We start from the raw sequence: 21,144 nt of genomic DNA, 5'->3' as shown, positions 1-21,144 counted from the left end.
AGAATTAAATGTAATAATTTACATACTACTTCTAGAAGCCAGGCTGGCACTTAGCAAGTATTCCGGAAGTGATAGCTACTTCTATAACATTTGTTGTTGTTGTTATTACTTTAATTATCAGTGACAACTCTCCCTGTTTCTAGAGGAGGGTTGATTACAGGCCTGTAATTGTGTAGTGTCTAGAACTTTTGCCCCTTCAAATTTTTGCCCACTGGAGCACTGAGGAAAAATTTTCAAGTCAATATTAATTAATAGTTTTTATAATTTGCTGATATTAGGGATTATTTGAAGGAAGTTTCAGAGAGAACAATATAGAAATTCCCACATTAAGCCCCTTAAGTAAGGTAAATGTGGATGTTCCCAAGCACAGAACTCCAGGCAAGACCCACGGGAAGGAGGAGGTCAGGGATCTGCTGACAGCCTGGATTCCCCAGAGAAGGGGTCGTCTGCTAACTTCAAATCCAGTCAGACTGAGAAGGCCTGACACAGGAGCCCAGCAACACAGAAAGTGAGACCAGAGGCCTACAGAGGAAGGCTGTGAGCTTCTCCTACCACAGCCCCGCAATATTTCCCCCAGGACATCTGAGAAGCCCCTGACTGTGGCTTACACGGCCCTGTGGGACCTGCCTAGTCCCCCTGGTGAGGAGTCAACAGAAAGCCCTGTCTCTACCCAGACAAGCTGTCCATTGATTCCCCGGATCAAACAGAATTGAATCCGGGGGTAAAGAATAACCAAGTTTGGGATCATTTTCTCCCTTCCTGCAAGACTCTTTTCCCATTTTCCTTCTCTTCTTTGGGCTGTAGCATGAGGTGAGCTTCCTCAAGGTGATGCTAACAAAAATAAAAATGCCTGCATTTATAAAACAGTTTATGTGTGTTTGAATGTGCACGCGCATGCACACACACACATTCAGTCCATAAGCAGATACTCATATAGAAAAGTTAGGAAATTTGACCTCACTGAGACCAAACCTGTTGCGATAGTATTTAATTAGCATTTTTTCCAAAACTTTAGACATAATGGCAGAGATGCAGAGAAATCCTTCCCTCCTAGTTGCTGTAAATTAGGCAGCAGTTCTGTAGTGTTTTGTTTAGCCAGATGGGCTCCTCTGAGATCTGGCCAGTCTGTCTCGTGGATTTTCAGATGAGCCCTCCAGAACAGGGCTATGCAAGGGAGCTAAAGAGCAAGTGATGATGTTAGCTATGGGTGTGTCTGTCCAATTAGAAGTTGGAAGCCAAAGTGGAAACTGAAATCGGAAAGTGAAACTAACTGGCAGAGTTCCTGCTCGAGGAAAAAGAAACTTAAAACCGTGATTGCTTTCCTTGTTTTGTTTTGGAAACTAGTTGAGAGGAGGCTGATGAAATTAGTTTTCTTCATGTGCTAATACCTCTTTCCTGGCCATTTAGAAACTTGGGAGCTAGGAGATGCTAGTTAGTGCAGAGTCCCCTGAACCTAGAGTAGGGAGACCTGTAAAAATGACTGTGTGAACTTGCAAATTTCATAGCCTTCTCCCCGCAGGGATTGTTCATTTAATGGTATAAAAAAATTTTTTTTTTTAGATGAATCTTTTCAATTTATTTCTTAGTTATATATCTTGAAAATGTATTTTTTTTAAAAATTTTATTTTGTCGATATACATTGTGGCTGATTATTGCTCCCCATCACCAAAACCTCCCTCCCTTCTCCCTCCCCCCCTCCCCCCCAACGATGTCCTTTCTGTTTGCTTGTCGTATAACAACCACAATGGTATAAAATTTTAAGTCTCCAAATGGGATTCTTAACCTAAATTTGCTGCCATTCACTGTGAGGTCGTGTCTTACTAATTATTCTATGCCTTTGCATACCCTTCTGGAGAATGGGCAATGGTAGAAAGGGGCCTGTAACCTCTTCCCTATTCATAGGAACAGAGAAAATGTATGTGGTAGCATCTTGAGTTTTCAAAATGAAACATGTTAGGCCTAATGATAAAAATTTTTTTTTTTATTTTCAACAGTCTGTATTCTAGCCATCTAAGGTGTTCTCTTTCATCAGAAATGATTCTCGTAGCTGTGCAAGATTATCCTAGCTATGCTCATTCTTCTTGGTGCCATGTCAGCCTGGCTAAGCCTTCCTTAAGCTGGCTCATGCAATGTTCTATGTTTGCAGTAAGAGATTAAAAGTAAAGCTGTGCTGGGCTCCTAAGTGTAGGTTTGGTTCTTATTACTGGTGCCTGCTGAGCTTCTAATTGTCCGTAGTTTTTGCTGCAAATAGCCTCAGTCTCCTGGTACATGTGGTGATGATTCTCCAGCAGCTTACACAAAGCAAACTTACCCCCAGCCACAGTTAATTTAATCATGGGAAAGCCCCTATTGGGAGGAGGTAATCAGACTTGCTTGTCTGGAAATCTAAATCTGGGAAGTATATATATTTGTATACCATTGTTAACCATATTTTGCTGTGTGTCCCGAAAATAATTAAAATAGGGAGAAAGCTTATTCACAAACAGAGAAGAATATCAAGCATTTAGGCTGAGAGAAATAGGGAATTAGAGATAAGAGTTGAAAAGCTGTGGAGTTACCTTTTGTCCACAGCTCTACTTGCAAGGGCCAAGGGGCAAAGACCACGACTTAGGTGTCTCATGGGGTTTCCTGGTAAGTACCGAGTGGTATAAAACTAGATTACCAATGACTGTGGCGCTGAAACCAAAAGTATTTGTAGTGTTCCTGAAACCCAATGTCTGGCCAGCATTTGGAACCAGATCTGCCTCATAGCCTTAAAAGAGCATTAGCCCATTGTTGCCAATCATGGAGGTTGTAGTCTGGATTCTGGATGACTGCATAAAAATGGGAGAATTCAGAGAGGTAGGTCTAATTTCAGTTAGCTTCCTGCATAGAGAAGGAATTGACTATAAAATATAAATACCTAGTCCTGATTAAGTCATGGAGATTCTGCTCCTTACTTATGGTTTCAGCTTGACAGAAATAAACAAGTCAACCTGGTTTAGGAAAGAAGAAAAGAGGCCAAATACCAAGAAAGGCTTGTAACTTCTGATCACTTTGGCGGGAGGTAAAAGCAAGGTGCTATGGTTTGGAATAGAGCACCCTCTATTGCTCCAGCATGGACATCCACATTCTGATCACATGTCAACTCAATCTCAACTATAGTTCAAAGAATTTGAGATTAAATACTTAGCAACTACCTGGCACAGGGGAGCATGCAAAGAAGAGGCGGCTGTTTTTGGTGTTATTGTCATTACTATTTTCAGTCATCAAGTTAAAAATAATGAATACTTTAAAACAAGCTACCTACTTTGTCTTTTAAACTATGAAGCCAGAAGAAGAGCAGCTATAATAATGTGTTGGTCTTAGAAACACCTAATTGGACACACTGCAAATCCAAACAGTTTCTGCTCAACTCCCCCTGCCTAGCTCATTGTCTATCTTAGCCCTCACCTATTGAAATAAGCTTCCACAGAGATATCCTGAAGTAGTCAGAATGTTCTACACAAATAAGAATTTCTGAATTAATAAGAGAAGTTTCATCATGTATTCAGATAAATGTTCAGTCTGTAAGCAAATGCTGAAATAAACAAATTAGAAAACCTCTGTTTTTTGGAAGCCAGGTGGTCTTTGAAATTCTTATGGAGGACTGACTGGTTAGCTCAGGTGGTGAGAGCACAGTGTTATAACACCGTGGTCAAGGGTTCAGACCCCTGGAACAACCAGCTGTCCAAAAAAAAGAAAAGAAAAAAGATTTCTATGGAATAAAACAATTGGGTTCTCAATTTTCCAATTCATTAGATAGCATGCAGAGAATCGAAGTGTTTATCTCGTCATTGCTGTGAATTTGGCAGTGGTTCTGGTTCTGTGGGGCTCTGGCCCAGGCTGAATAGTTATTTGGAATCTTGCCCAGTGTCTCTCTGGGATAAACAGACTCATGAGCAACTCAGGACAGAGCAGCATTAAGAAGAGAGAAAACAGCCAACAAAGTGTTGTGTGTGTGTATGTGTTTACAGTTCGAAAGAAAATAGGAATTGGAGAGAGTGAAACTTTTAGAAAATGAAATTTCAGCACTAGGCTATGAATCCATTCCCAGGAGTCTAACAACAGCTCTGCAATTGACTGACCAATTATGATGTCAGTTTACTTCTGTGACCTTCAGCTCCCTCAGCGATAAACAAGGGATTTGGAATAGATAATCATCACTGCACATAAAAATCATCTAGGGACATTTAAAAAATAATGCTAATTGGGCCTTATCCAAGAGCAATTAATATATCTCTAGGAATGGGCCCCTGACCTCAATAATGAAAAGAAATCTCAGGTGCTTTGGCAGTATGTCTGGACTGAGAACCATCCCTGGTGTCTATTGCATGTCTGAAATCCTCTGGCGGAGTGATTTGGGACTCAATCCCTGGACCCGCTTCCCTTTCTTGGAGTTTCACATTCAGAATCTTTATTCTTTTGTTACTCTCCCTACATCGTGGGCAATAAACTCAATCTCTTCTTGATCTATAGGATGGCATGGATAAAGAATGTGATTTTGAGTATTTTTGGTGTTGATAATAAGAGCATCGACAGATGCTGAGCTATTTCTGCTGAACTGTCTTCAATATCCCATGACAACTTATTAAGGAATGTGCATCCACAAAGAGTTCCCTATCTATCACTCGTAGTCTCAATTTTTTTTATCAGCTTGCTAAAGACTGTAGAATAGGACGTAGTGACCTGGTTGCATATTGGAAAGCTGGTTTCTCATTAGAAACAAATTCAACTGTAGGTGGTGCTACATTCCACAGTTGGGCTTCCCTGTCTTCTCAGGCATCTTTTCCAGTAGCATGTCCTGCAGTAGTCGCTACTGTACGTGTTTCAGTAATCACAGTTCAATGAAAGCATCGTAGTGATCATGAGAGATGTACAGGATGCTATCATGCTAGGACCATAAAAAACAAAGGCTTAACTGAAGCCATCAATCCATTTACACTTTCCTGAATCTTTGAATTCCCTTAGTCTTTTCAGTTTGTCATAAAACTCAGGTTTACAGATATGTCTCTTCATAATTTATAATTGAGCATTGAACAGTTCAAGTATCTCTGCTAATTACATATTATATACTCTCCTCAATTTATTCGATCACAAAGATACTCTTAGTTACTGCCTGTTTTTTAAAAAACGTAATTGTCACTGTTTTGACCACTGTATGAAATCCAAGCTCTTGGCTTTTGAGATTATTCATAAAGTACTTCCTATCAAAACCATGAAGAGAAGGACCCAGACACCAAACACCTTTGTTGTGAATGGTCCAATAATTTTCATATCTGCTCATGGGTCTTCGAGGGACCACACAGCCCACTTTAACTAACCCACAATGTGACTTACTGCAATATATTCAAGTACTAATGGAATTTTCATCATTTCACTGTTTCCATTTCAGGCTTATTTTGAAACAATTATAGACTCACAAGAAGTTGGAGGAAGGGTCGGTCCTGTGTTCCTTTCACCCAACTTCCCCCAAAAGTGACATATATCTGTAGTGCAATACTGAAACCAGGGAAATGACATTGGGCCTATGTGTGTATTTTAAAGATGTAATATGAAATATACTTAGTGAATCTTGCAGCTGTGTATCTTTCCTCCCAAACTGAACATTCCTTTCTCAGTAATACCAACTTATCCGTATGATTTATTTCATAATACACTAAAAACGGTCTCAGAATAATAATATCAACAAAATACCTCCAGAGTACTTGCTGAGTAGAGTTTTACAATTTTTTCCCTGTTTTGTCCATAGATATAGCCTATTAAAGGTGTGGAGTCAAATTGCAGTGTATTAAAAATCACATGGCATCCTCCTCTCTGTGTGGTTTTATTGTGTATCCCACATATACTTTGTCTCGTTTGTCTCATTTTGCTTTACTTTTTAGAAATTGCATTTGCCATTTTTACCTAAACATTTTATGTACATTGTAAAAGGGAGCAGAGTTGAGAGAATTTATCAGTGAAAACTAGATTCTACAACTAACGCTTTACATATTTCCTTTGTCATGTATCTATTCATCTATTCGTTCCTCTATCCATCCATCAATTTATCATATTATTTGTTGTTGCACAAAAAAAGCAATCAGCACAATTAATTGATAAAGCATTTCAGTATGCATATGCAGATTGCTTTTTGGAATATGAATTTGGTTTTATAATTAGGTCTAATATTTACATGGTTTCAAAAACAATACAGAGAAGTCTAGCTTCTATTGCTTTTTCATAGATTCCCATTACAGAATTTTATGATCTTTTCATTCTTTTCTTTTGACGATAAGCAGATAGATATGTCTTTGATATGCATTCCCATTTCCCTCTGTTCTTCCCTGGTCCATACTGAGTGTAGGAGCCAGTGACACGAGCAGCAACTACAAGATGCTCAGTCAACCATTCCATGATTGTTTATCGAGTACCTCCTCTGCTTGCAGGTCTAGGAGATTCGATGTTGTTTAAAATAGATTGTTTTAGGACTTGCCTTATGCTCACCCAAATACACATGCCCACATCCCCTCCCCGCCCCCCTCCAATTTTAAGTAGACTCAGTTGCTAGATAAACAAATTTTAGTAGCGGAAATGTTTCAGCGTTAATTAATGAGTGCAATGAAACCTAATTTCCTGACGACTTACCAACTAGGTGAGAATTATATTTGTGATGAATTTAGCCAAGATGATTATAAATCTCCCATTACTTCTTTTTGCCAAGACCTGCCAGTGGCTAAGGAGCAATAGTTGTTTAGAAACTACTACAGAACGGAGCCAAACCAAAAAGCTGGGAGTTATGTAGTGTGATAAGTACAGCAACATTGTCTGTGTGTTTTCTAATCAGTAGAGATGTGTCCTCAGATTTCTCATTTAGATTTATTCCAGGAGCAAACACAAACCTCCCCTACAAGTGGCTCTACAGCGATCACAGCTAAGGAATTCAAAGAGGGGCCAGAGGAGCCCAAGAGTCCCATGTTTACAGGGAAAAGACAATATAAGTATTCCCATTTCAGTAGTTTCCTCTGGTTAAATTTGATGAATCTGTTTTTTTGTTTAGTATCAACAAAACTGAAAAGGTTGTGACTTGTGTGTTCCCTAAGTGTCATCTGAATGTCCCATCCAGTCCCCGAGCCCAATCCCCCGGCATTGGCCAATCCTAATTTTCAGGGATCAAGGTAACAGAAGGCAACCTTTCAATTCCATGGCCTGCAGGAGTAAATTGTTCTCCAGTATCTTAAAAAATTCTTGGTAGTTGTAGTAGATTGGATTATGTCATCCCCAAAGTCCCTGAAGGTTGAATTGTGTCCTCCAAGTTTTATGTATGAGAAACTTAGCCACCACTGTGACTGTGTAGAGGGTGGGGAATCCTATTATGGTAATTGAAAGTTCGAGCCTTGAAAAGATGATTGGATTGTAGGACCATGCAGTCGTGAATGGATTAAAAATGATGATCAGGGGCATGGTTCTGAGGGCTTTGAAAGAGGAGGAGAGTCTGTTGCTCTTTCTACTTCCACCATGTTCCAATGTGAGACCCCTGGGTTGCTGTCACAACCACGAGACAGACTTTGGACGGCCCAGCCTCAGAAAGTGTCAGCAATACATTTTGTTTTCTTATACATCACCCACTTCCAAGTATTTTGTTAGAAGCAACAGAAACAGACTAATCCAGTAGGTTTATATTCCCACAGTTTCCTCTGCTTTAGGCCATCTAGTGCTGCATAAATTGTTCTGCATTTTTCAATTTCCACCCAAACATAAAAGATACATCTCTTTTTATTTACATCTCCAATGAAATACACTCAAAGAATTTGTCATCTTACCAGATGTTACTGAATATTTTGGGGTAGGGAGCAAAAGGGGATTAAATCACACACCACCCAGTAAGGACTTAAAAACTGCACTAGAGTATTTATTTCATTTTCACCTTGTGTATCCCTACGAGATTTTTTCTCTTACTTTGTCTTTCCCCAACATATTTTAAGTTTCCTGAGGTGTGAATTAACGTCCAGCAATGTGTTTGGAGCACACAGATCTCTTGAGATTGCCAGAAGATGAACAAATGCTAACAAAAGGTTGGATTTATTATAAGGATGTCATTGGCTTGACTCACTGACCAGCCCATCTTGGCTGCGGAAGGGCCTTGGGAAATGGAAACTCAGGCTGGAATGCTGTAATAAACTCCTGAAATCTCGTCCTTCTTTCTAACGCACATCTTTGCTCATTTGCTTTGCTCTTAGATCTTGTAGCAGGTCAGTGCCCCTGGGCACATGAAAAAGAAGCCTTCCTTGTTTGTCTCTTCTCCTTGGGACATCTAGACCGAGAATGGAAGCCGTTCATTTCATTTTCAAAATCACACGGAAAACAATTCTTGTTGGTCTAGCAGGTGAGAGATGCCCCAAACAGCATTAATCAACCTTGGCCTATGAGTGCAGGGATGTGTTGTTGAAAAAAGGATGCTCCTGTCATAGACACATGGATAGAAGGGGAAAGAAAGAGGGGAGTCAGTCAGGCAGCAGAGTATGTGCTGTGTCAAAGTATTGTGTATTTCCCCATGTTACAGATTTTTGAAGGCAGCAATTGGGAAAGATTGATGACCTATTTAGTTATGAATATGTTAAATGAGTAATGGTGACCTCTGTTTCAAAACATAGAATTGAGGTCAGCAGCCAGAGTCAGATCCCTCTCATAGCACGTGAAGGCTTCACTCACTTCGCCTTTCAATTTGTGGACAAGCCCAAGGAGGCTGAGACTTTCCACAACACGTACATTCCAGTGAACACGTCTTATAGTCAATTTTTCTAAAGCATTGAGAAGTTTCTCCCTGTAATAGGGCATTTTTTCTATTTTTAGATCTTTTAAGTAAAAGGTGATTGCTGTATCTTCAGACTTTATGTGAAATTGTTGGAAACGGCCATATCAGTAATGAATCACTTGTTGCAGGTGATCCTCAGTGATCTTCATGCATAACAATTTCTGAAAAGTGTCCTCAGCGTCTCTGTGGTGGCCTATTTGTGCATACATTTCAGCGAGGTCAGCATAAGCCGATTAAGATGAGGCTTTTAGTTTCAAAGTATTTTGAAATTCATTTATAGCTAATCAAACCAATCTGTCTACTTCTTCTCTATCCTGCCCTCTAGACTGCCTGTTTGCCGCTTTCTTTATTTCGATTGTCTTGTCGTTGTAGCAAAGCCCCATCTGGTGATGCACAAAAGTAGAGGTGGGTGTTGCCCACAAGGCCGTATTTAAGAGCTGAAGAGCTGTATCTAGAGAGTGTTTTCTTCAGTAAAACGTGGATGCATATTGAAAGACATAAGTCTGTGAGGACTTGACGGTCAGAGCTTCTTTAATGAACTCTTCTCCTTCAGCTTCTTGTCCTACTTCCTGAGGCTTCAGTGCAAGGAGAACCTCAATATAGGCATCTTCTGGATTTAGCCTGCCGGCCTGTCTTAGAAGGTGCAGAGTTGACGTGGTAAAACCATCCGGTCGATAAGCGGTAATTGCATACCCAGTGCTGAATTCAGCATTTTTAGGGTCTGCTTCCAGAGCCTTTTCAAAGCAGTCCTTGGCCTGTTCGCAATTCCTTTTACCCCACTTCAGCAAAACCCATCCTTCCTCATGATCCATCTCAGGACATTCCATTCAATAGCAGAAGGGACTTGCCAACGTCTCGCAAGTGCTCTCCACCTTACCCAGTTAAGTCTGGTCTTGCCAGTCTTCCCAGGTGGTAGCACACCCAGGCATAGTTGCCCCAGGTCACCAGACTTCTCATGTCCGATTGGTTGTCATGATCTCGCTGGATTAAGTCTTCGGCTTCTTTCAAGCTCTCCAAGGCTTTCTCATTCTGGCCTTTCAGGTGCTTCTCACAGGCCAGTACGTTGTGTATTCCCACATTGTACTTGGTGTCTAGGAACTCAATCTCTTCCAAGACCCTGTTTTCTAAATCAGGCATTACAGTGACTTCAATTAACAACTTCCATGTAAAGTGACATCTCAACTGAGCTAGGCTATCTTCAGTGAGATTTCCATCAGATTCCTCACAGTAACAGAAGACAGCAATTATTTCTGTTTTTAGTAGTATTCAGTCTACTGGAAATGAAGCTAGCACTTCAAATAGTCAAATATTCTCCGTCCCAATGTCCCTGCCTCCGTTAGCTCTTGCCTCTCTGGATCCTGTGCTTATGCCATTAGGACACATTGCAGGTTGACACAAATACCCGGAGGAAATGCTGAACACTTCATGGTGCCAGTAGGTAGGTATTGGAAGTCTACAAGTCAACTCAAAAGAGATTCTTTCTGCTAATGTCAAAATAATTTCAGCACCAACTTCAACACTGCAAAACCCTTCTCTCATGCTTCTTCCCAGCTTTGTAATACACCACTAATGCTGTCTGAAGAAATGTGGAACTGAGGGTTCACAGGAGGGTGAATTCCTTACTCATCTTTCACATATTCCCAACACGTAAACGCATTTTGGTTTTCTCTCCTCCCAGACAGGGTTCTGAGTGAAATATGACAGCCAAATATGGTTTCAAATGATGAATATCATGAACCCTTAAGCAAGGTTGGAAAACGTGGTAGGGCATTCTACCCCCTTCACCTCTATGAATTTACTGAGCCAATCCCAAACAGGGAGGTTGAAAAATGGGTGGAACCACCTCACAATGGCAGACTTACTGCATGGGGACAGAAGTAGGGGGATGAGTGAACATTGCATGGGGCTAGATGTGTCTATGTGAGGAAGTGGCAAGTCTCACTTTTATAATTCACTGAACCTAATGTCATGTAATGTTGCAGCCTAGTGGCGGGCAGTTACTCTAAATCTCAAAAAGTGAAGTGATCACTCAGCTACGCATGGAGAAGACAGTATAAAAAGGTTGAAGGGACCAGAAGTTGTCTTTCCATTATTTTACTGTTTTATATAGTGCAGCTGAAGTTCTAGTCTTCCTCTAAGAACATAAGGGAGCCAAAAGAATTTTGTCTCTAATAGTGAAAAAAAGTGGCCCTCACATCCTATGTAAGTATATTTGCCTCTGCGTTCTCAACTAATTGTCTTACATTCTATATGTGACATGTTTTCTACCCTTTAGGCCCAAGAAAGATTCTGGAGGGGACCTTTATAAATTTCCTTTGATGCTATATATGACAATGTATAGCAGAAAGCAAGTGTAATATAAATCCCATCATCCTGACTCAAAATATTTAACCATAACCTCATCACAAAAAAGACTATAGAACATTCCCTTTTGAAAATAAAGGGAAAGGCAAAATTCGCAAAAGATGAATAACTGTCAAGTGAGGTAGAGGATACTCAGGCTTACAGAGTATCTTACTATTTATTGCCTCTGAGAATACAGCTGCTGGCTCCATAGAGTCCTCTCATTTCCGTCAACATCTCCACCTCATAATCTCCCCATAGATCTTGGATTTTTCTTGAGTGCATTCCTGCATACACTCCCAAGCCATCCTCCGCAGGCCTGAGTCTATGGAAGATGCCATCCTGACACTGAGTTTGTTCTTGCTTTACGGCAGGACTGCTTGGTTGACTGCTGAGGTCAGGAGCTCCAGAAACCTTTCTTTTTACCACCCAACCGTGGTCCGGAAATATTGTCTAATGAAACTTGTGCACGTGCCTGTGTGGATGTGGGTGCGGGTTTGAATGTGATGGTTGTGAACATGGGGTGAGATCAGGAGTGAATAAAATCAGTATTCCTCACTGAAAATAGCCTCCACTTCTAAAGGAGATGGAATCAGGAAGAGCTTCTGACCAAAATGCTCGACTTAGCCTACTGCAGTCCCTGGTATGATGAGAACAGACACTGCCTGGGGAAAATCATCCGCACAGACTGCCATTGCTCTAGAGCTGCTAGAATATTTGTGGATGATCCATTCCAGGCTTTCTAACTTTGTACCATAATCTCAGGCACCTCAGCTGCTGATCCAGCCATCAGTAGAAAGAGTCCCTCCTTCTGAGTGATCTAATCAGGGCCAGGGTGACCTGCATTGATAGGTGCATCGATAGGTGATATTCCAGATTTGAGCCCTCACCAAGATTGCAAAACTTCTAGCGCACACTTGGAACAGACTTACAGGGTTGCCCTGCCAACCTGCCAGAAGAGAATTATTGTTCTTTCTTATAGGTAGTTGTTCATCAACATGCGTCATCTTTTCTTTCCTCTTGGTCCTGGGAAGACTATGAGGTAGAATGGCATCAGAGAGGTGTCCTTAATCTCTAAAAGAGGAATGCTAAGAACCTAAAGTCCTCCTGTTACCTAGTAAGCACACAGAGAGTACTGTCATTAGCAGTGTACGTATTATTATAAAATTACGAGTATGTGTATGTGTGTGGTGACCTAACCCCTCTGTGCATATGGCAGGTGGACAATTGTAACCACAAGTAGCCAGGCCTGTGTGTAGATCCTCTTCCCTTCAGCTGCTTGTATTTTTGATCAATGCGCAAGAATGGAAAGAAGAGCTCACCCTGCTCCTCTGTCTCTGTACCACTGGGATCAGGAGTATCTCGACATGGGTTTTCTTCATTCTGGAATAGTCCAGAGCCCCCTTAGGCCACCCTGACCAGGGGACTCTAGAAACACAGACACAGGCCATTGCAAAAGCTCTCGGGTAGCCTAGATGCCAAGGCTGGGGAGAGGGTGAACCTGCTTTCTGTCAGCTCCACAGCTGTGGACAAAGCTCACATCATTATATGGCCACGGGCCCATTATATTAAAAAGAGAGACTGGATAATCTTTTGGTAAACTCCTTTTCAATCCCTCACTTGCAATTTCTTCTCAAGACAGGTATAGGTGTTTACTGGAGGAGAGATCCTAGAAGCGGGGCCCCTTTTACTGAAAACTCTTCCTCTCCCACTCAATGGGACATCCAGTGGGAGAACTCTATCACGTCAGAATGCTTTTCAGTAGAAAATATTTTCTGTACTTCACCAGTTCTAACCAAACCAGCAAGAAAGGAATACCTATTTTTTAGAACCAACACTTCACAACCGCAATAAGATTTCCCATCTTCTAACATCTAGTATAGTGGTTTTTCAAACTTTAGCATGCAACGTGATCACCTGGAAGACTTATAACACACAGATGGATGGGCCCCACTCTGATGTTTCTGAGTAGGCAGGTCTAAGGTGGGGCCTGTGCATGTGCATTGCTAACGCATTCTCAGATGATGCTGATGCTGCAGGTTAGGGTACCACATTTTGAGAACAGTTGATTTGGTGAAAGGCAAATTTTTTAGTAGTCACAATTTCAGTTTCACAGTAATCCCAAAACTTTAACTTGGTATCAGTAAGACCAGAAAAAAAGACTGTTTTTGAACATAGCTTCTTCTCCTTCCCATGTAAAAGCCTGAAAGGATCTAAATGCTCTTTCCCTGACTGGTCCCCAGGTCAGCCTCCCGTCTAGGCACAGGCCTCTGTTCCCGTGAACACTCAATAAGTATCCTCTGGATAATTCTCACTGCATTAGAAAGTGCTACACTAATGACATCTCCTTTGGAATTAAGATCGCTTACTTCTTCCTTCCCTTAAGAGCACTGCTGCTCTTATTAAGCAAACTCAGTAACAAGACAGTTAGAAAACTCACCTCTGTGCATATATTTTCATCTTGCCCATTTGGATCTACTTTCCTGCCTTCTTCACTATGCTCTGTGCTCGGGGAAGCTGAGTTTATGGACTTCATTACCTGGACCTCTCTGAGTTTTGACTTTCTTTTGGGTTTAGCCCACCAGAAGGCAACAGTCAGAAATCAGAGTGCAGGAGGAGGTGAGGATGGTGGTGTTAATTCCTAAGCTCCCACCATGCTCACTTGGCAGTGGTTGAGTTTTTCACCAAAAGCCTTTAGAGAAGCCCCTCCCCTACAGCCACAGGTAGAGGTCTCTGCAGGTCTGGGGACCACTCTCTCCTCTTGCGCTGTAGGCCTAGGGGTGTCATGTTACCACCATTGTTAGCCCTCGCCCTGCTCCTATTTAGTATCATCTGCTGTTGATTTTCCTGAACGTTGCCCACAGCCTCTTAAATAGCCCCTCTAGTACACTCCATTACCTGCCTGAGGGTGCCTGTCAGGTCGGAACCTTGAGTGAGACAGCTCCCCTAGGAGAAGGAAATGGTCCATAAGGACAGGTTTGGAATTTCAAAGTGCACAGAAATAAGGTTGGGAAAGCAGAGAAAGCCTTTACCTCATGGTGCTTTGAGGCAGCAGGTGCTCTGTTGTGGTTTGGTCCAGGCTGGGAGGCTCCGCTGGCATTTGTCCGCAGAGTTCTAGGGCTTTTCAGAAAAGCATATGCTTATACAGTAGAGGTATCCCCAGGCAATTTTTCATTCCTTTCAGGCCCAGTGAAATTGGCAGTGTTCCATCTTGGTGAAAATGAAACTTGGAGAGAGGGAGAACTGTTTCTGCTTTGATAATGAATATGTGCTCAGTTTTGGCAGCTAACACGATGTTTGTGAGAAGCAGTTTTGATATGCACGTTTACTGTTGGGGTCAATGTGGCCTAGGAGATAGAGGATAACGGTATCTTCTGATGACATTCAGAAGTTGTGGAAAGACCAGTGGAGAACAGGGATGTATATTTTTGTGGAACAAGTCAGACTCCGTTGTGAAACTGGTTACTGTCACATGTACCCAGCCAGGTGGTTCCACGGACATCTGCAATGGAAGCTCCTAGGACCAGGGTCAGTGGTTGATGCCCAAAGGAACCCCGTAGAGAGCCACTGACAATCTGTGGAAGAATAAGGTTGCAGGTGAGGCTGCAGTTGGCTAGGTCTTCCTCTGTGGGGTTGCTGTAGGCAGAATGGTTCCCTCTGGGGTTTGAGGCAGTGGCGTGTAAGGATAAGTGCATGTTGTTTACATCCTCTGGCAGCATTTGTATTACTGCCAAGCGAGACTATAGTGGAGCCTACACAGATGTACTGACAATTTGATGATCATTACTGTTCACCATCAGGGGTTCAGACAATGGTGTTTGAACTGGTCAGTAGAGGAATGTGTGCACCTAGTCAGAGAATGTGATGGGGCCACTGGGGTCTCTAGTACTCTATGATGTGTGGCTGTTAAAGTCTAAATCGAGGGCTGGCTGGTTAGCTCAGGTGGTTAGAGTGTGGTGATATAACACGTAGGCCAAGGGTTCGGATCCCCATATCAGTCAGCTGCCAAAAAATAAGATAAAATCCAATCAAAATGCACATAATTCTTCTGAATTGTTCTCATGTTCCTGCTATTCCTACTATTTTTTAGACCACCTATTATGAAGCCAAAACCTGCAGAGAGTCAGTCAAATCCCATTGACATGTTTAATGACTTTCTGTGAGATCCAGGCTGGTGTAACTCTCCACACGACTAGCAGGAGAAAAGGACCATTTGGAAAACTCTGATATCCTCTTCTGAAGTGTTACAGAGTCATCCTGTAAGTGTCTTTATCTTGGTTATGCAGGGAGTAGTGCAGCGAGATAAGCTAAAGGACAAAGAACAATTTCCCTTTCAGTGAGTGTTCCATGGCAGGGTTATTAACTTCATTGTTGTCTATTCATAATTATCTGGTGAAACTGTAGCCCAGCTGTGCTGTTTCTTCCTTCTCCTGGGCCCTTAACTAGACTATCTTTCCCAAAATCCCTTGTGTTAAGATGTGGTCATATACCTGAGTTGTGGCTAATGGAAAATGGGCAAACATCGTGTGTGCCATTTCCAGGCTTAGGCCATGAAACGCCCATGCATGGTCTTCCATGGTCTATCTTCTTTTGTGTGAACACCTGGAAGCAACATATGAAATATGGTAGAGTCAAAAGATGGAGGGAGTCTTAGTCCCTGGATCACTGGATGAAAGACAGCCACTTGCCAATCAGGAAAATGAGAAGTAAATCTCTATGTTACTTGCCAAGTGATATTGCAGGTTTTTTGTGTGATAACAGTCTGCATTACCATAACTAACAGAGATGACAAGAAAAAATTAAAATTGTATATACTTTCCCAAATCTCAGATAGCATCATCTGTTCCAATTCAGACTATTTACTTTTGTTGAAGTAGACAATACTTTAGTTCTTTAATTATAAAGAGGGAGAATTGCTAAGACACTAAGAGAAAGAGACTTGTCAGAAATATTTTCTACGAACTTTTAATCCCTGTGGGCCAAAACGCTCGTATAGTTTAGATATTAGATATTCCTTTCACTGATCCAGTGTTCTTTCTGATGGTGATAAGTGGCTCACTTTGTCTTGAACCACTGGCTGGTCTTGCTTCACTGTAATTGGTGATGGATGATAGAGTGACTACAGCTCGAGCTGGGCATCCTCAGTGACAATCCCTTTCAGCCAAAGACCACCAGGAATACACCTGTAGTTGAGCAAGATGGGTCCATCCCTCATTGCATTGAAAGAGAACATACACTATGGGGAACGGTGGGGTGTCTCAGTAAGAGGGCGATGGAAAGGATTTATCAGATTTGAGCTTGTGCTAGGTGATTATGGGGAGGGTTTAAGAAGGAGGGCTTTGCTTGGGATTGGATGCTGCCAGGAAGCAGGAATGATTCTATGATTGCATACCTTGAATTGTATCTGGAAAGGGGGAAGACTAGACGGAGACTAAAGGTGTAATTTGTAAAGAAGCAGCAGTCACTCACAGGAGCCAAGCGAAGGGGCTGTTTGTTTATTTTGGGACCCAATTGGACAGTATTCATATTTTTGTCTGTGCTCAGACATGATTACAGAGTGGCCTTGTATTTGGTCTTGATCCATCCTGAACACAGGATGGCACTGTGTGATGTTGATGTTCTGCAAAATTGTTTGTGTGCCACAGAACAGCAGGCCAACTCCCAGATGTCACGACTGCTCTTCACTTTCTTGTCAGGGAACTACCGTATTACCATTCCAGCAGACAGAGGGGTGTCCTGGCCTTTGTAAGGCCAAAGATTACAGACAAGACGGATTACCCAGAAAAGGAACATCAGACAGCCTTCTGCACATTCACAGATCATGTATGCAGTATCTCTTAGGAAAAGGGTAGGCTTGAGAAGAGGTATAGTATAAAATTGCCCTTTGTGGAATTTAAAAACCTCTTTCCACATCTCATTCAGGGTGGATTTTAGGCATCTTGAGATAAACCACACTGGCCCGTTAGCATGAGAGAAGTTCCTAGAAGCCTGTGCTGGCTCTCTTGACATCTCATCAGCACAGGATATTGTTTAAATCCATGTGTTCTTCCCCAAAGCCACCAAATCTCAAGATTACCTAAATAAAGAGAATGCCAATCCCATTCCCTAAGTATACTCTACGGATAGAGGTAGGTAGTAAGATTCCTTAAGGATAATAAGAGCACAGGAATGAAGGGTGGAACCAGCCAGGGTAAGAAAGGAAAGGGAACTAGGCCCAGGCTGGCCTGCTGTGGAAGCCCACGTCTGCCTGCAGGGAAGAGAGACTGTTAGGCAAACCTCTGGGGATGAGCAAAGCCAGGCCATTAGAAAGAACCTCCTAGACGTGTGGGTGACAGGACCACCTGATGGTGGGAATGCCCTCACACACGTACACCACCTCAACTATTTTAGAGCTGTGTGCTCTGAGTACAAGAAGGTAAAGCTCCATAACAGAACAACAACACTTATTCTGTCTATGGGTCCAAGGGGACATTTTCCCTTGAGGTTTCCTTCCCTCCTTCCCATCTTGGACAAAGCGAGAGCTATTAAGACATTCTCCTTTCACTTGCCTTTGTGCACAAAAGATAGTGTTGCTCAGTGGCCACCTGGTGGCAGACTGCCTGGGGTCGTGACTGGGCTTTGCTATTTATGTGATGTGTGATCCTGGGCTAGTTGGTTCATATGTCTAAGCTGCCTGTAAAATCGGGATAGGAATAAGAGATGGAACAGGACATTGCAAGGAAAGCATGTCTCATTTAAGAGCATTCAGTAGTTGTGAGTGTTGCTTTCACAGTGTGGGACAAGTCCCTCCACGTGGGCAGTCTGTGCTGACCATGAGCTGAGCCCTTCCCCATTTCAGGTTTTTCCAGTGGGCACCGAGAGGGAGGGGCCTCATGTCACGTCTGACTGTGCAGCAGCTGAGATAAGGGTGCTCTGTTCTGAGCTTCAGGCCCGGGCAATCTTGATATTCCCCCACCTTTGGGCTCAGGTCAGGGAGCCCTGTATACCCTAAGCACAGAGCCTGGCAGCCTCTCTTGGGCAGCAGGCATCCATCCCCTCCCTAGCAGGGATTAACCTGTGCAGGTGGAGGAGAGATGTGGGAAGGGGGATCACTTTCTCTCAGCTCTTTGTATCAGATGGTGGGCTCCTAGCAGGCCGATTCAGTTTGCAAGTGCAGATATTTTCTTCAAGGCACTAGCCCTAACCCAGCTCTGAAAGAAAGGGATAGAAACATAAGCAAACACTGAAATGAACATTAGAAGACCTGCTTACACTGATTCCAGTATGATTCTAGAATTTTCATGGACAGAATTATTGCTTTGTAACAGAGTGTCAGAGAAACAGAGGAAGCATCTATCACGTGGTCACTATGAATTTGGCAGCCGTCCTGGTTCTGTGGGGATCTGGCTCAGCTGATTAGCCATGCAGAATCTTGCCCAGTGTGTCCTTGGCATAAAAAGACACATGAACCACATAGGGCAGAGCAGCACTAAGGAGAAGAAACAGCCATCACAGCATATAAGAGTGTGTGCGTGTGTGTGTATGTTTATGTGTGTGATTACAAATAGAAAAAAAGCAATGGAAACTAGAAAGTGAAACTCATTTCTAATGGGCAGATTCCTACTTACAGAAATGAAACGAGCTCTGCATTATGAGTCTACTATCAGGATTCTAGGACCAGTTCTGTGTTTGATTGACTAACTAAATGAACTTGATTTCACTTAAACTCTCGGTTGCCTCATGAGTTTTATAATAAGGTTGGCCCCCAACTCTAGCTGCAAACTAGAAAGTTCCCTGGGAATCTTCAAAAAATACCAATGCCTGAGCCAATCTCCAGTCGAATAAATTAGAATCTCTGGAAGTGAGGCCCAGGCATCATTATGAGGAGTAGTTTTTTAAAAAAGAAATCCTAAAGTGATTTTTGTACATGGTTTAAAACCACTGAGCTAGATCTCTGCTACTCAGAGTATGGTCTGTGGACCAGCATCGTCATCAATTAACATATAGAAATGCAGAATCTCAGGCCATTCCACAGACCTACTGAATTAGAATCGGCCTTTTAACATGTCCAGGAGATTTGCTGGTACATTAAATTTGGAGAGATACTTTCCCAGATGATCCTTGTGTCCCTTTCAGGTCTAAATGCTATGGATCATAGACTCATTCCCAGTCACTGTGCATCTTTCTATGAGGCTGTCATTCAGAATCTTCATTGTTCTGTGTCTTGGGTTTCCCATGTGCATCTTAATAATCCACACAGTTCCAGAAAGGAATGTAGATCAAATGGTATTGATCACTACAGACAGTGTCTGGTGTTTTTCTCTGAGACTACTCCTGTTTGCAAACATGTGCCAATCACATCCACAGAGAAAATACTCAGCTACCAAGAACTTCTCTTCTCTGAAAGGCCCAGTAATTTTCACTGCTCTGAAAGGCCCAGTAATTTTCTTGACAGCTATCCTCGGCTCACCATGATTTCCTTTCCTAGCTGACTCCTATGTATTCCAGTTCTAACTGCATTTTCATGGTCTCATTTTTACATTTCAAGCATTCATTCACCTGGAATTGTCTATGTAAATCTTACAGAACATTTACACAATTGAACTAGGCTCAAGATAATGCGTAGATCTATAAGGTCTATGGGAAAATTCCTCAGTTTTCTTGGGGACAAATTGTTTTTAGATTTGTCTGAAATATCCTGGGAGTAGGAGATTCCATGTCTATAAGGGAATGAGAAGAAGAGAAGATATTTTCTAGTTGTAATTGAAATTTAGGATCCAAAGTTGGGCCAAAAAAAAAAGTTGCAGTACCTATATCCTTCCCATGGATTTGGGGAGCCCATAGATGTCTAAGGAAGCGGTGGTCCAAACACATTGTGGGCACACCCAAGGCCTTCGTTGCAGTGAGTTCCATATCCATTTCAAAAATCAGAAGACTTTGCGTGATCGTTAGTAACATGCCCTGTTCTCTGTTGAGACTCTTCTCAAGTGACTTGCCATCTAGCAACAGAGACAGATTCATCAGCACTTAGTCTGATTTCAACAAAAGCAGTACCCAGTGATTGCTTTGCAAACACAGAGAAAGGGATATTTACCTCTTTCGGAGGTTCATAAAAAATTTCTTGGACTAACTCTTGTGCTTTAACCTGAAATGTTGGCCGAATCATAGTCCTGTTAGTTCCTCTACTCAGAGAACACTCCCAGGACTGTCTACTCTGAGAGCAGGCGTAGCCCAGGAGGGGCTCCGTGGCCACTCCTGCAGTGTGCAATAGTGCTGGCTGCACACCCTAGGGGGAAGGCTCAGTCCCAGGACCACCAAACAGTTCTTATATATCAAGTCATGGTAATTGTGCAAAAGCCAATGAGAGGGCATGTGTGACTGTGAATTTGCCAGCTGACTACCAAATTGGTACTCCGAAAACAGGAAGATTTATGCGATAGGGGCCCCAGTATGTGCGATGCATCTTTACTGTCTTATCAAGAATGAGTTTGTTTTAGGTGTCTTGTCAGTTGCATCTGTGAAGGTCGTCAGTTATTGACTGCCCTGTAGGTGAGATCTAGCCCCTTACTTTTCCAGGGACCACCTGAGGACAGATTAGACTCAGAGAGCCAGAGGTATGGAGCTTGATTATACCCTTTTCCTGTGTATGAGTTGGCTGATCAGGTACCTGTGCTGGTGCATATATATGTGTTTAAAGAGCCTCTACACCTACCACTATAAAATATTGTACAGTAGCACCATACTCTCCCAGCATACGCATTTGTCCAAACATGTTGGAAGGTTCAAGAAATTCCCTTGAGCTACAACGGTTCCTTTGGACGTAGAAAAGCCTTGTGCCGAGTTCCTAATTCAGTTGCTTAGCAGGTAAGATTAGGTGCTGCCTTTAGTCTCTCCTTTAGCAAACATCCTTAGTCCCAGTTCATCCAGAATCTCCCTCAGGCATCCTTAGTGGTGCCCCCCAGTGGGCCTCACCTGCCCTTCTAGAATTGGGCAATAAGGGGCAACATTGT

General features: G+C 42.4%; 1 pseudogene; it reads right to left on the bottom strand.

Moving 5' to 3' along the window:
• Positions 1-8,640: 8,640 nt before the first annotated feature.
• On the bottom strand, positions 8,641-14,255 carry LOC134381731 (interferon-induced protein with tetratricopeptide repeats 1B-like; annotated as a pseudogene).
• Between the last annotated feature and the right edge of the window lie 6,889 nt (positions 14,256-21,144).

Source organism: Cynocephalus volans, chromosome 7 (genome assembly GCF_027409185.1).
Source record: "Cynocephalus volans isolate mCynVol1 chromosome 7, mCynVol1.pri, whole genome shotgun sequence".
NCBI lineage: Eukaryota > Metazoa > Chordata > Mammalia > Dermoptera > Cynocephalidae > Cynocephalus > Cynocephalus volans.
Note: the sequence above shows the minus strand (reverse complement) of the source record. Positions and strands in the feature narration are given on the sequence as shown.